Source organism: Mesoplodon densirostris, chromosome 10, assembly GCF_025265405.1.
Source record: "Mesoplodon densirostris isolate mMesDen1 chromosome 10, mMesDen1 primary haplotype, whole genome shotgun sequence".
Lineage (NCBI taxonomy): Eukaryota > Metazoa > Chordata > Mammalia > Artiodactyla > Ziphiidae > Mesoplodon > Mesoplodon densirostris.
This window is the reverse complement of record NC_082670.1, coordinates 3,314,352-3,329,234: the sequence shown is the minus strand read 5'-3', so window position 1 is coordinate 3,329,234 and position 14,883 is coordinate 3,314,352. Positions and strand designations below refer to the sequence as shown.

At 46.8% G+C, this 14,883-nt stretch overlaps 1 long non-coding RNA gene across 1 annotated transcript; it reads right to left on the bottom strand.

Annotated features, from left to right (window-relative positions):
- Positions 1-725: 725 nt before the first annotated feature.
- On the bottom strand, positions 726-14,647 carry LOC132497266 (uncharacterized). The gene is made up of 3 exons (XR_009533569.1): positions 14,372-14,647; positions 8,560-8,710; positions 726-1,966 (listed from the first exon to the last, which is right to left on the bottom strand). It is a non-coding gene; the product is annotated as an uncharacterized LOC132497266 (long non-coding RNA).
- Between the last annotated feature and the right edge of the window lie 236 nt (positions 14,648-14,883).

Sequence of the window (14,883 nt, the reverse complement as noted above, 5' to 3'; positions counted from 1 at the left end):
CACAGCTCACAGCCCTGCTCCCCTCCCCCAGGCCCCGCATCTGGTTGGTACCAAACCTGACATCAGTCCCTTTTCCACGTTCCCTCTCCCACCCCTTTCCTACTGTTTCCAAGGGAACTTTCTGACTCAACGGACTCCTACCCGCCCGCCCTGCCCCACCAGAGACTGTCCCCCAATAGTGTAGAGCACAGCTGCTACTAGGGGTCCCCCAGGATAGGTGTGCTCACGTCACACATGCTCTCCAACACACATGCCTGGGCATGCACACACACGCACCACACGCCACTCACCCACACGACATACACCCAACACACACATACACAACCACCCTCCCCCAACGCATGTGTACACACATGCGCGCACACACACGGCTCTTCATAACATTCAGAATAACGCCTCTAAACAATGCCCAGCCTGGCATGCAAAGCTCCCACGTTAGCTCCAACCCACTTCCCCAGCCTCTTGTCCCACGAGCCCCCGATCCAAAGATGACACGTTTAGGCACTATTTGAAATGAGCCCATTCCTTGCAGTGGAAGGAAGTTTTCCATGGGATACTTTGCGGTTGTTCGTCTGTTCTGTAGACAACAACGAAAGCTGTATATATACACACCCACACAGGTACACATACACAGACATGCGCGAAATAGACGTGTTATAGATATTTTAATGTATTCTATAGGTTTCTATATAATATATCTGAATGTACGAAGAAGGTGAAATTGCTCAAACGCTGGTCCCCACCCTTGTCACCTTCGGGACGGTGGCAGGGGTGAGGATGCTGTCGGCACCCTCGTCTCGGCTCTCAGCACAGCGGCTGTAACCCCTGGTCTGCTCATCTGTCCCCGACTGGATGGAGGTTCTTGGGGCAGGGCCACAGCTTCACCTGCGTGTTGTCAGTGGTCAGTGTGAGGCCGGGCACAGAGCCAGCGCTCAGGAACGCGTGTGGGTGGAGCTTGCGTCTCCTATAAGACACTGTCCTCAAGCGGGACTTGCGGAGCAGTCTGTACTGGCGGGGGTGGAGGGGACAGTGTGCTCAGTGATGTGGGAGTGGCCTCCAAAACCCACATTTGCAAAGGTGTCATCTTTAACAGTAACTTGCAGGCAAGTTTCAAAACCCTTCAGGCAAAATGCTTTTTCGGGTGTGTGTGCTTTCCTCAAGCCGCTGTGGACTCCTTGAAGACACGGAGCATCGGGGAGAAGGCCAGGATCCTGATGGGGTTTCAGGCCTGAGGCCTAATTGCCCCCAAACTCCTTCCACCGCTAAGCCTGTCACAGTGTCCGATTCATCCCCTTGGGCGGCTGGCTCACAGCCACACGTTGGAATCACCTGTGGACATTGGTCCTGACACTGGAAGCTTCCACCCAAGAGTCTGGTTAATGGGCTGCGCTGGGCCTGGGCACCCATTTTTTAAAAGTTGCCCCGATGACTCTGATGGGTGGTCGGGACGGAGAACCTCGCTGAGGTACCAGAGCCACAGAGCCTCCCGACCCCTTCCCGGGTCCCCAGGAGCGTCTCTGAACCTGTTCCGGAGGGTCATGTCATGAAGGTGCTGACAGCACCTGCTGCTCCTTCCGTTTTAAAATCATAAATGGACCAAATAGCTCTTCAGAGATTCCCCCTTTACTACTGGACAGCTCGCAGCTCTGAGAACTGAGGAGGGAGGCCCCGTGGTGGGCGTGCAGGAGGGATGGGACTTTGTCACCCAGTTCGCCGAGAACAGCTGGCCGCGCTGCCTCTCCTGACAGCATTTACGTGATTTCTTATCTTAGTTTTACACTGTGTAATTCATGCCCGCAATGGGCCATTGGTTAAGTCAACAAAGCATTTGGAATACGGACATTTAAATCCAAGTTTATGAAGAAAATAACAATCGTTCCTCACATAAGCTTCCAAAATGTTACCAGTTATGTTCAATAAATTGAAATTCTTACAGGATGTCAGTTCAGTATCTCCAGACCATTGTCTAAAAGAGAAAAAACAGTAATCATTGTATCCAATTGCTTTCCCATTTATTGAAATTAAAACTTAACAAAAGAAACACCCTCTCCCTTATCTTATCATTTTGAAACAAAATAGGAAAATTCTTTAAAAATTAAGTCCATGGTCCACTTTTGATGCCCTTAATGTGGTTAAATTTCAAGCTGCATTGTAATATTTGTTGTTTGCCCAAACCAAACACAATATAAAAATCATTTAAAAATTGGTTTGCCAAAAAACTGTATCCTTGTTTTTGTATAAAATTAAAGTATGTTACATATCACAAGCCACTCATGAAGGGAGAAAAAGTAAAAATGCATCTTACAAATTATGATCATCATTAACATTACATTAGAAATACTTTTTGACATCCTTTGATATATTGATCTGAAATAAGATACTAAAATAAATGACTTTTGGCGAACATCATGTAAAAATTTTTTTTAATTTTGAAGGAGTTTTTTTAATTTGAAGGTGTTTTCAGATTATATATTACATGAAAGGGGTGCATGGGTCAAAACCTTTGGGGAAATGACATCTCTTCCCCAACTTGATTATTTATCAGAATTACACAAAGAAACTTCTGGGCCCCTGCCCACCCCCAGCTCCATGAATCAGAGTCTCCAAGAGATGCTGGGGCACCTCTATTCTTTGTGGGGGCACTTCTATTTTTAATAGATGACTCTGGTGATGAGCCTGGTGTAGAAAACGCCCATTTGTCAGAAAGCAGGTCCCGAGGCAAAAAAAAAGCCATAAGAGGAAGTGTCAGCTGGCAAAGCACATAGTTGGCAGAAAGAGGTCTGATGTGAGTGTGGTCTTGCCCTGGAAGGTCTTAGAAAACCGGCCTGAAGACACTGAAGGGATAGACCCAGTACTGGGTGACAGTTGAACCTGCACATATTCCTGCAAACCCACAGACCCGGTGACCCGACTCTGATCCGTCCCTTACCGTGGAACCTAGAGAAAGTCGTTTGCCTCCGGCCCCTCATCTGTATAATGAGGATTAAAAAAAAAACAAAAACAAAAACAAAAAAAAAAACAACCTCCAAGGATTGTGCTAAGAGTTAAACGAAATCATTTGGACAAAGCATTTGGTCCCAAAGCAGCTAACCCCAAGTGAGAATGCAAAGAAATGGAAATGACTTGGAAGAGTGATTTTGACTCTGCCTTTGACCTATCTCAGCGAAATTCTGATGGTAGTTTTTGCAACTGCAACCTGTCTGTTGTCCTATACTTTTAGGGATGGACAGTTTCTTCATCGATCCCAGCTATCTGGGGTCCCACGCCGTTTCAGTCGGCTGGCACTTCAATCACTGAACCCTGTCTCCAAGGCTGCGAAATGGTTATTCTCTGGGCTGATCAAATGAAAGCGTCTCAGTGAAGGGGGCTAAACAATGCTGTATTAAGAGCGTAGTTCCTGCAAGGTTCTCTGGGCGAAGATGAATGTTCGAGAGAAAGGGGAGTTTATTCTCCAGCCTCCACTGAGCAAGCAGAGAAGTTGGGCTGGGGGTAGGGGGCCACTCATGCTGAGATCTTTGATTTATTCTCCCCACAAGGCATGCTTTCATTTAACATCTTTCAGAGATGAAAATGTAATCGTTAGCTCAGCTTACAAATTGGAGGTGCGGTTCTAAAGCCTGGAGAATAATTCAGTGGAAGCACACAGGCTGGTAATGAGATTAGAGGTGCAACTTTCAGACATCGCACAGAATAAAATGCATATTCAGGAAGCTGGAGGTGGGGTCCCATGCGGACCAAAACTATGTTATGCAAATACAGTGTGTCTGTATTCGTCAGGGAAGTGATGCAAAATAGAAAGAAAGCTGTGTTCCTTAAAGAAAAGCTGTGGCTGCTCCAGAGCTGTCCCCCTGAGAGGATGCCTGGCTGTGCAGAACGTGGACGGCTGGCTCTGGGGAGGCACCTGGGAAAGACCCCCATTTGGCACTGAAGATGCAAACAAACGGCACATTAGGGTGAAAAGGGGGAAAGAAGGAGATGGTTATGTTCATCTTTATCCTCGTCGTTCTCACAGTTACTCTCAATCTATTGTGAGATCTGACTGTGTTCTCCTGTCTCTTTCTTTCAGACACAAGGCTCTTCACTGCTGAAAATTAGTAGTGCATTTCAGCAAAACTCCTACAGCAGAAGTTTACCATGTGGTGATCATTCTTTTCATCTGAAGATTGAAATTGGAAGTTTGGGAAATTCCTGTTCATAAAGTGACATATCCATAGCTTCTCTCCTTGATGAGTGTTTCCCCTAGTCAACAAGCTAACTAAATCCAGGACAAGACATGTGTATGTGAATTTTATAAAGAGAACAGGAGGTATTTGCTATGACAAATTGAATGTGCTGCTCTAAATTTACTACACAGGTCCCACAGGGGAGCCCCTAGAGATATCAATCTGTAATTGAGCTCATTACCACAGAGAAAGGTCTCTTAAAATGGGGGAGAAAAACTGGTGCAGAAATGAATGGTCTGATGTCTGGGTGTGCAGCAAATACCCCAAGCCTTATCTCCAGGGTGCATTCTAGAAAAGGAATAGACAGCACGGCCATCTACTAAAAATGAAACAGGGCTCTAAAGAGCTCACACTGATTACAGTCAGGGATGCGGCAGCTACTGCTTCCAGTCTGCCACAAATTTCTTCCACTTTGAAATTAAACCCTGGTGGCATTAAAAATTGATAGATAAACTCATCAGAGGTACCTGACCAGCTTCTAGAATATCAACTTCCCTCTCTCCCGGTCCTCAAGAGCCAGGAATTCCTGATCTCTTGGGCTAACAAATCTAAATTAAAAAAACATAAAGGAAGACTCACAGACATAGAGAACAGACTTGTGGTTGCCAAGGGGGTGGGGCTGGGGGAGGGAAGGACTGGGAGTTTGGGATGAGCAGATGCAAACTAGTATATATAAGATGGATAAACAACAAGGTCCTACTGTAGAGCACAGGGAACTATATTCAATATCCTGGGATAAACCATAATGGAAAAGAATATGAAAAAGAATATACATATATATGTATAACTGAGTCACTTTGCTGTACAGCAGAAATTAACACAACATTGTAAATCAACTACAGTTCAAGAAAATTTTTAAATAAATAAATAAATAAAAATAAAAAACATAAAGGAAAACCCAGACCACCTGGTTACTTCTCAAGATCCAGAGGGATTGTTTATCTTTTCTGAAGAAGCACCAAAACTTCAGACAAACTCCTGCTCATTTTGGTGCTGTTCTCACTAGATTTATGACCCAGCAATAAAAAATCTGTTGAATCAGTGAAGGAGTGAGTGGTGAAAATAGATGGACATGTGACAAGGAGGGACTTTTACAAGGAAAGGGAGATTGTGTTGATGAATATTTAAAAAAATTAAATTAGAGGGGTAAAAAAATGACACGTGAAAAAAATCATTGCTTAATTGGGTAAAGAGTCATAAGCTTTGAACCTGGATTTATAATCAGTGAACTGAAAAGAAAAAAACAAAAAACCAAACAAACAAAAAAAGCCTTCTCTTGAGATCACCAGTAAAGTCACAGAAGCTTTTAGGAGTTTCATTTCCTTAGGAAGTGTGCTCATTCATACCACGTTGTCATAGAAACATTTTTAAAAGTGTTTTCCGGCCATTTTGTTGTTTCAGTAAAGAAGCAGGGGACCACCAAGCACTGGATTCAGAGGAGACAGAAAATTTCCCTCCTGCCCACTCCCCACAACTGAAAGAATTCTGGACCAGTTCTTTGACTTAAGAGTTCCTGGAAGTGCCTTTTGTTTGAAAACACTGACTGTTCCTCCCAGCTGGGAGCCAATTCAGAGGAAAAGTTCAGCTATTAAGGAACAAACCTTGCAGGCAGAAGGAGGTGGACGGTGCAAGCTTCCTGTATGATGGAGCATCAAATGCTTGATCATTTGGAATATGTGTAAATATTTTTACCCACCTTATTAAAATGCTTTTAATTCTAGATTTGTACATAACAGTTAAATGGTGTAAAAAATGGTCTAAATAACACACTTTAGGCCTATTTGTTTTCCTGTGAGCCTATGACTTAAACAGGGTATTCCCAGATTCCATGTCATTTTCTCCGGAGGGTCATCCTTCCTCATTTCTTATGCCTCTTGGGGTGAAATGAACAGCCAGAGCAATGGGAAAATGAGGTGATTTAGGTATGCTTGGTTTCTGCCCCAAATCCTTAGCTGTCAATTTCATTCTTTTATTCGTTGTTTTGGAAGCCACTTTGAACACGTTTTGGAATGAAGTTGTTATAATAAGTACTTGAACCCTTGGTATGTGTTTGTATTCCAGGAAGAATTGCATTTTTCTAACGTGGGACTTTAAATTGGGATAAATTGGAAAACAGTCTCCTCGATTCCGTTTGCTCTCAGTTTGAAAGATACTGACTACATGTCAAAACCCGTTTCCCTGAAAGCGACCAAAAGCAGCAAAATTAATCACCAAGAGCTATTATCATGGAAGAGTAGACAGTGCCTAATATCCAGGAGGTCACAGTTACAGGGGTGAAGTACGTGGAGATCACGCAGACCTTGGTCGTTTGCCTGGAACAGGTCCACACTGCCACCCAGGTAGACCAGTTCTCCCAGGGAGATGGCCTTTAATAAAACCATCCTGCAAGGGACAGTGCGGGCTCCACCATGGCAGCTGCTTTGGGCGGAGTCTGTCTTTCAAACGCGGTACACTAGCAAACCCAGAAAGCAATCTCACTTACTGTCAGACCGGGATCTGCTGACATTGAACTTGGAGGGTTAGGAGTATAATCAGACTCAAAGGAGGTGCCGGCGTGCTGAACTGTAAAGAGATGATTAACAAAGGGCAAAGCTTGGTAGAGCAGTCTGCAACTGCTCACCTTCTAGACTGCAGCTCAGCCCAGAGTTGGTCATCAGACTAGCACTGGTTTTCTTGAATATATGTATATATATATATATATATATATATATATGGGGAGGTGATGGTGGAGAGAAAGTCCCTCAAGCATAAACTTTCCACACAGACACTCTCTTCTCACTTAGAGGGTCAATATAAGCAACCTAAACAATTTTAAGTAAGGAGGAAGCAAGCGTTCCACATATCCTGAGCTCATCTTCAATCACTGGCCCGAATCAAATGTTTTCGGAAAGCGGTGGTTCCTCCATCTCTTTAAAAATTTATTTACTTATTTTTTCGATCTTATGACTTCTGCTCTGGGCCAGCTGAGGCCAGGTCATTCGGAATGTTTGAGTTCAGGAGCACTTGGGAAAAGAAACTTCCATTATTTTCCTGTCTGGGTGAGTGTCAGAACAATTCATCATAACAACGAATACAAATGTACTTAACTTCTATAAAAGTCAACTCCTTGAACCGCGACATGGGCATTTGTGCCATTGCCCTGAGCCTTTTTTCTGGTTTCAGTTCACTGAATGCTTTGTGCCTGTTTAAGCCCCATTGGTGAGGTACTCACAGTCCTGAGATAACTGATAGCAGAAAGTTGACAATTAGCTGAAATACTTGGGATGCGCAAACAACCAAGTGAAGTCACTGGGGCTACCACGTGGAAGTCAACATCTAGGCTGATCAGAGAGTCAGAGAGAAGACTAAAATCAGAGGCTCTGTGAACATGGCCTTGCCTGCACTGAGCCCATCTGGGAATGAAAATACAAATGTCCACAAAAGCTAAAGAGGAAATCAGGATGTGGGTATCAGCCTTAGAAAGGAGGGTCGGGCTTCCCTCGTGGCGCAGTGGTTGAGAGTCCGCCTGCCAATGCAGGGGACACCAGTTCGTGCCCTGGTCCAGGAGGATCCCACATGCCACGGAGCGGCTGGCCCGTGAGCCATGGCCGCTGAGCCTGCGCGTCCGGAGCCTGTGCTCCGCAACGGGAGAGGCCACGACAGTGAGAGGCCCGCGTACCGCAAAAAAAAACAAAGAAAGGAGGATCACCTGTGACTCCTGTGTATGATAACTTCAAACATGATCTTGATGGACATTTCCTCTCATTTCCTTAGACTCACACTCAGGAAGAACTAGAATTGTTGTGTCAAGAAGGCAAAGAGAAACAAGGGTCTCCCACCCCAGAAGGATGCTCTTCCAAAAGGAAGGACACAGTGGGGCAGGAGAAAGAGTTTATGCCTTGGAAAGAGGGGAAAGGAAGAGGCTGTCACCTGGGGGCTGTGGCCGGGAGCATGGCAGTAGGGATGCTCTGGAAGGTGGGTGCGAGGTGAAGTGGGAACCCGGAGGACACACGGCAGCCGTCACACGCCGCCCCGTGGAAGCCCCGCCATGCGGGGCTGCAGGTGGTGAGGACCTGCTTGTTCTCGTCACCGGCTCAGGAGCCTCGTGGACCCCGGCCTGCCCTCTGCTGTGGACGGGACGCCCACCTCTCCAAACACCTGCTGAGCCCCAGAACTGCCCCATATTTCCTTTCTTAAGTGGCCCCAATCATATAATTTCCCCCCAAAGTAGGTCCTTGCTGCTCAGCCATGCCGTTGGGGACAAATCAAGCCCCTCTATGTGGGTGAGACTGAGTGGCCAAATACATCCCCCCTTTACAAAGTTCTGCTCCTTTTAATCAAATTTATAGACACTTACTTAGTCCACATCTTTTCAGAAACATCTACTGCATAAAGTGAGGGGCAGTGGGATTCAGCCTTGGTCTTCTTTCCTAGGAATTCTCTCTCACCTCGTGCTACGTGGCCGATGGTGTGAGTGGATTCGGACGCTGCACAAAATCGACGGGAGGCTGGGGCATATAGACATGAGCAGATGTCAGAGGACGTGAACATCGACCCAAACCTCCCCCCTTGATTTCTTGAATGAGCCGGAAGTACCTCCGTCTCCTTTTCATTCACTCATAGAATGAATTGTGCCCAGGGTACCAGTCTAGACTCTGGGTTGTGAGATGCAGCCAGTGCAGATACATCCAGGACAATATCTCTACCCCCAGGAGCATGAATAACTTTACAACCAACATTCACTACAGTTAAGTGATCATTATTTACTGTAACGTAATGTTTTACACTATGCAAATGTAAAAGAAACTTTACACGGAAAACTGTAAAACTCCAGCAGCCCTTCCCAACAGGATTATTTCGTGCTGTGACTAAGACAGATAGTCTTGGGTTTTCATTGAGTTTTTTCAGTATCACGTTAAAAAATGGTGACTTAAGTTTATGTAAACACCTCAGCTGCAGCGGGGAAGTCTGTCACTCAGGACTTAAACATCCAATTCCATCCTCAGAAAAGGGGTATCGTGGAATGGTATTCCAGGTGGCAAGAACCCACAGAGGTGAGGTCAGCGGGTATGAGATTAGGGTTCCTTGCAAGTCACAGGGATGAGAAGGAATACATGGATGAAAAGACAAACTCAGAGAGAATTCACGTCCCAGGGAGGCTCAGTGGTCATCTGCAGCCCAAGCTTACTTTAGAGTCTGGAAACTAAGACACTGAGCACAGTGACTGATTACAGTACAGCCAGCTCAGCGTCTGCGGTGATAAAGCAGAAGAGGCCAAGAGAGAATCTGCTTTTAAGTTTCCTGTGAATCACTGCAGTAATGCTCGCTTATTGCATTAAATTTGGAAAACATGAAAAGCGCACAAAGGAAAATAAAAAGCCTGCAATCCCACTCCTAAGGGATGATCACCATGAACCCCTTTTAGAGGGTTTGATGCATGGGATTTGGGTCTCCAGGAAAATATGGATTTGATGGTACGACTATGAAACCCTCCCAAATGTCTCATTGCTGGGAATCGGGGGACGGCGTCGTTTTGGTGGGAAGCACAGTGGTGGCTCAGCCTTTCGTTTCCCTCCCTCACTTTATTCATTCAGCAGATATTTAGTGAGCATTTATCACGCGCCAGGCACTATGTTAGGCACTGGGTGTACCAGGGTGAAGGAGACAGTCATTGTCCCTGTCCTCATGGAGATGACATTCCAGCCAGGAAAACATAATTAACACTTAGTCACAATCATGAACCGATGAGGACACCATGAGATGGTACAATGGGTTGCCTGACACCAGACTCGCTTTGTCTGGTTGAAGCTAGAATCAGCCTTGCTACTCAGAGCGGCCTGCAGAAAATGAGCTCTGGGGCCTCCTGGGAACTTGTCAGAAATGCAGACTCTCAGGCCCCACCCACTGAAGCAGGATCTGCTTTTTTACAAGCTCCCAGGGGATTCACAGGCCTATTAGGGCTTGAGAATCACTGGTCTAAAGGATGTGGGACTCCTCAGTCCAGGGGGGCATTGGGGCAGGTAAGGCCTGCCAGGCCTGCGAGCCTGACACCCACCGTCCGCATGGGAGATACTTTGGAGCCAGCAGAGGAAGCCAGTGCGGCTGGGCCACAGCCAGAGGAGGCTGTGGGATCAGCCAGGAGGCCGGGGTCTGGGGCCAGCCCTGGGTCTGGGAGCACTTCAGCCCCTTTTGGAGCCCCAGTTTCCTCATCTGCAGGGGCAGCTCTCCTCCCCACCCCTGAGGGCTGTCATGAGCATCAGACCAGTCCCGTGCCGAAAACATTCACGGCGCCGAGGCCTCACCACTGCTCTTCATTTGAAGAGGGACGAAGAAGAGCTATGTTGGCAGGACCTTCACTGACCCGCCTCCCTGTGGGCGGAACTCAAAGTGAATTATTCCTCAGCCATAAAAAGGAATGAACTAATGCCTTTTGTAGCGACATGGACGGACCTAGAGATTGTCCCACTGAGTGGAATAAGTCAGACAGAGAAAGACAGATGTACGATATCGCTTATATGTGGAGTCTTAAAAAATGGTACAAATGAACTTATTTGCAAGAGAAACAGAGTCACAGATGTAGAAGACAAACTTGTGGTTACGGTGCGGGGGGAGATAAACTGGGAGATTGGGATTGACATATTCACACTGCTATATATAAAATAGATAACTAATAAGGACCCATTGAAGAGCACAGGGAACTCTACCCAACACTATGTAATGACCTATATGGGAAAAGAATCTAAAAAAGAGTGGATATATGTATATGTATAACTGAGTGACTTTGCTGTAGGGCAGAAAGTAACACAACATTGTAAATCAACTATATTCCAATAAAATTTTTTTTAAAATCACGGTGCCCCTGTAACTAGGTTACCCAACTCATTGCAAGCACAGGCAGTGATGGAAAACACGCTCTAGCTCCAACTTTGCGTATGGCGGTGGTAGCATGGAGGGGGGTGGTTACGAATTGTGGAACCAGTGGGGTTAGGGCCCCGCTGCGGCCAGGAACACCTCCCCAGCCCCGCCTAATCTCCTGGCTTGAGGCCCCAGCTCCCTACCATGTTTTCCGATGCAGAACAAGGGGGATACGGAGGGTGACCTGGAGTGACCACCAACCCTTGCTCTTTCTTTTCTTAACTGTGAGGGTTAGGGAGCAAGGACAGAGCTTACAAAATAACCTAAGCCCAAACAAGACATCCACAGAAGAAAAGTAAACAGAAAAATGATCATCCCTTCCAAAATAAAGGCCTTGAATTTCATGAAGTCTTTCTTTTATTCCCATTTGTTACTCTTAAGAATCAGATTAAAGTATCTGGTTTCCCAAGCGCTTGCCTACAACCAGGGCTCCTCCTCGGACACGCCTTTGTAATTCTACCCACCTTGGCAGACAGGCAGGTGACACAGAGAGCTTTGTTCCCCGGTTTCACATTGTATTATGTAGCCTCAGGCACCGAGCTACCCAGTCAGCCCGATTTACAACCTGAAACCACTGGTCTTTTCTGTGTCTGTTCCTGACGTTTATGCAACACAGGTTCTCAGAGGTGTACCAGCACACTGCCTGCCCTTTATCATTTTATTTGTCCCCACAGCATACATGGGCTTCTTATATTTTTGTGTTCAATTCCTGATACATGGAGAGGCAAATCCAGGCAAAGAGAGTTCAGGTGCACCGTGTGAGATGATACATTGGACTTGGTGGCTGGGCTGGACCAGAAGTCAGAAGTTCTAGTACTTACGTCAGAGATTCTTTCAGCATCATCATCATCTAATATTTAAGTAACAGAAAAAGCCTGAGAAGAAAAGCTCACTAGGACCTAATCCCACTTCCCAGAGTCAAGCACTGGGCACACCCTGGCTCTTTATTTCCAAACTCTCACAGCGCCGAGATATCCCTTTAGAACGCTACACAAGTAATACGTGCATCCATTTAATTCAGAAATGTACACAAGAACACTACAGATAAAGCAAAAGTCCCTGTTGACATCTTCCCATCTTGACTTTGTTCACTACGCCATAGGCACCTTGATGGATTTGGCAGGTATCTTTCCATTCATTTGTTTTGTCATAGATATCCATATAACTGTGCTGTACCCAGAGTCATTTTCATTGACAGTTTTTTTCCACTGACATTTTGTTTTTGAGATCTATCCATACTTTTAGGACTGATTCATCTTTTGTGGCTGTATAGTATTCTATCACATGTATGTGCCGCTAATTTATTCATTCCACTTTTTTAAAGTATTTTTTAATTGAAGTATAGTTGATTTACAATGTTAATTTCTGCAGTACAGAAAAGAGACTCAGTTATACACACATATATACATTCTTTTTTATATTCTTTTCCATTATGGTTTATCCCAGGATATTGAATATAGTTCCCGTGCTACACACTAGGACCTTGTTGTTCATCCAGTCTACATTCCATTCCACTTTTGATGACCACTGAAGTCCTTTCCACTTTCTCACCGTGGCAAACACTGCGCATTTCTCTCAGTGCCCGTGTGGAAATGTTTCTCGGGACTTACTCCTAGAAGAGGAACTGTTGGGTCACAAGGGCTGTGCGCTTTCAGTTTCAACAACAACGGCCAAACTGCCTTCCAAAGAGCCTTTTCCAACCCAGATGCCCCGAATCAGTGCGCGAGGGTACGTGTCTCTCCATAAGCCGGCAAAAATTCCTGTTCTTGTCAGACTTCCCCAAGTATAATTTTCCAAAGTTAAATATGACTCTCAAATCTTTCTACAAATATGGCAGCACATGGGCCAAAAGTTTACACACCTCATTAACTAATGAGGACATTTGTAAGATGAAAAAGCTGATTCAAAGACCATTTGGGGAAATGGGTTTACAGAGTCCTTAACCTATATTAAAATAAGATTGCTAGGCTAGATATAAACATGGTTAATGTCCTACAGGGAAATAATTATAACCTTTGAAGTTACCTTTTCTTTGGAACAAAGATTATTTGCATCCCTACCAGGCACAAATCTACAAGTTGGTACATAACCTTATAGAGACTCAGCTTTTCATTAATAGTAAACAGCAACATCAAACAACAGTACATTCTCTTATAAAAGTAAGTAATCCTTGGGCTTTTAAACAACGCTTCAATACGAGGTTGAAAGGAGCACTATCCTTTTGGTCTTATTTCCAGATTTTGGATAATTTCTCTTAATAGATTTTTTAAAATCTGTATCAATGCAATGGATTAAAAAGTGGCAGTTCATTGTGTTTTACTCGGAATTTCTATAATGATTAGTGACTTGGGGGCAGTTTTTATTTTTACTCTCTAGTTCCAGGTCTCTTTAACAAACAAATATTGCGGACAGGAAAAAGCTTCCTTCTCTTTAGTGACCAGAGTGCCTGGCACAACTGAAGAGCAGCCTCACAAAGTTAGGTCTCCTAGGCAACAGGGAAAAGAAGACCTGATTGCTCCTAGGACAGATTTATTGGATGCATAAAAACACCTTCACTGTGGTCGGAGAGGTTCTGCTCAGCCCAGTGGCAGTGGGAGAGGAGGTGTGTGCCCAGGGAGGATGCGGTGGGGGGAGACCTCAGTGGGGCTTTGTGGGGGACGGCAGAACTCAGCTCTGCCCGCTTCCTCAGCCTCTACCCTCAGGTCCCTCCTGCGGACGAGGTGGTGAGTCCATCAGTTACCAGCATTTACTGACTGTCGCCACGTTGGGGGGTCTCCAGGTTGGGGAAAACACCTTCTCTTCCCAGTTCACAAGGCAAACGGAAGGTAAAGATAAACTTGGATGAACTTTGAAGGTCTGATATGGGCAAGTCACTGGAGCAGTCTGAGTAAAACCTGGAGGCGGTGGGTGGGTGGGTGGGTGTATGTGTGTGTGTGTGTGTGTGTAGCAGTGAGACACACCTCTCGGGCTGGACCGAGTCACGTGACCGACAACCTGCCCTCGGGCTGGATCGAGTCACGTGACCGACAACCCCCGGGTCTGGATCGAGTCACGTGACCGACAACCTGCCCTCGGTCCCCATCGTTTCTGCGCCCTAGCTGGGCTTTCGATACTTTCCTGGAGCGCAGAGCGCTTACGGGCCTCGCCCTGGCTCTGCCTCCCCAGCCTGGGGCGATGTGAGGTCACCCGAGACTCTCTAGAACCAACTTCCAATATTGAACTAACCGGATTCTTTAACTATCGCTCGAAATTACCTCCCAATTAGGAGCAGCCTAAGGAGCAGGCGGCCGTGAATCCCGGTTCTCCACGGGGGCAGCTTCCCCGGGTCCACTTCGAAATCTCTCCGGCTCACCAAGCGCCCCAGCTCACGCGGGGACGCTCTTTCCGAGGGGACCCTTCCCCACCGCCGGCCCATCCCACTTCTTAGCAGGAGGTCCACTCTCCTTTTGGGGGGACCCTGTGGCTGGCTGGCCCGGGCCTGCCGCGTCGTCTGTCCCGCCGCGTCCCCATCTGTCCCCAGCCGCGTCCGCGCCGTGGCCGAGCGGTGGCGCGACTGGAATGCGCGGGGGACGCGGGGCGGGCGGCTTCGGCCTCCGGCCCGGCCCAGGGTGGCTGGGCGGGCGGCGCGCGGACGAGAACCTGGCCGACAGCACCGGCGCCGGGTCCCCGGAGCGGGTGCGCCCCGCCCTCGCCCCCCTCCCTCGCCCCCCTCCCGGCACACGTGCAGCTTCCACCCCCGCGGCTCGGGTGGGGCGCGCAGCCCCCC